This window comes from Anoplopoma fimbria, chromosome 24 (genome assembly GCF_027596085.1).
Source record: "Anoplopoma fimbria isolate UVic2021 breed Golden Eagle Sablefish chromosome 24, Afim_UVic_2022, whole genome shotgun sequence".
NCBI classification, from domain to species: domain Eukaryota; kingdom Metazoa; phylum Chordata; class Actinopteri; order Perciformes; family Anoplopomatidae; genus Anoplopoma; species Anoplopoma fimbria.
In genome coordinates, this window is record NC_072472.1 from 17,940,991 (window position 1) to 17,942,579 (window position 1,589).

Sequence of the window (1,589 nt, forward strand, 5' to 3'; positions counted from 1 at the left end):
CTTTCCTAGCCACTCCGGTCGGGCTTCCTCACACATGGTTTGTAAAAAGAACACATAAAATAACCACAGTACCTCTTACGGCATAGTATAGTATTTCAAAGTAATAGAATAGAATGTTAAATATCTCGTAAAAGGTCAAAGCTTAGTATGCCAAAAAAGGTATATATTCATAGTTAAGTGTGTCATAAAAAATCATGTTATCATATTTTTTAAAAGTCTTAAAGATGTTATAGTATAGTATATATGAAAAATAATTAACAAAAAATTAAGTCAATTATGACTATGAGAATTCTTAAAAAGATATAGTTTATTGTTTGGTAAAAATGTCATAGAGTAGTAGGTCATTGACATAGTATATTGTTGGAGTTTGATTTAATCATAATAGACTATCACTATCGATTACCTAAATGTTTGAAACGTATATATATAGGGCATCTGCATACTGAAATGGGTGTGAATATAGAGTGATTTGCATGGTTTAAGATATAACTTGTTTTATTTAGTAAAAGACTAAGAGCTGTTGAAAAACACACACACACACACACACACACACACACACACACACACACATGCAGGGAAGAGTAGAACTGTGTGAACACAGACACACAAAGTTCAGCTTTCCAAAATTACGAGAGGAAGGAAAAAAAGATAAGGCCTAACAAAACTTCAGCCTATGAGAATGACTACTAGCAATACAAAATTCAACCTATATGAAATGACAACATGCAAGAGAATAATATGCATAGAAAAGTTCAAGTTTCGGTCAGGGACTTTCCAAACCAACTAAAAAAGATAGATAGCTTGCACCTGCAGATCAAAGAAAACAGGGAGGAAGCAAATCAGTTCGCCTCCGGAGCCAACTCGGGTTTATTTCTTTGCTTAAAGAATAAACTCTATTGCATTGAACTCTGTCCGCCTGTTTCCAGTGTTTTCTTCAAACTTGGGCTTCATCAACTGGCCCAGTCTGAACTTCTGTTACCCGACAATATTATGTCATAAAATGTTTTATATGTATGCCATAATAAAATTATAAAAATGTCTTAGTATAGTATATCATGAAAAAAATTATAAAACGTCAGTATAGTTCTCTCACCCTGGGCAACTCCGGAAAAGGAAAAAGTCCAGCCCCTCTCCAGGAGTTTGGTTCCAGAACCGGTGCTATGCGTGGAGGTGAGCCCAACTATATCTAGTTGGTAGCGTTCCACCTCCCGCACCAGCTCCGGTTCCTTCCCCGCCAGAGGGGTGACATTCCACGTCCCTAGAGCTAGTCTGTGATGCCGGGGGTCAGCACGCCCAGGTTTCCGCCCCAGCCTGCCGCCCAGCTCACATTGCACCCGACCCCAATGCCTATCCCTGCGGGTGGTGGGCCCACAGGGTGGCGGCACGATGTAGCTTTTTCGGGCTGGGCCCGGCCGGGCCCCATGTGCCAAGGCCCGGCCACCAGACGCTCGCCGGCGAGCTGCCCTACCAGGTCTGGCTCCAGGAGGGTGCCCCGGTTTCCCTATTCCGGGCGAGGTGCCACAACCTTGTATCGTCCGATTCATTGGGGTTTTGTGAATCGCTCTTAGTCTGACCCCTCCCCCGAGACC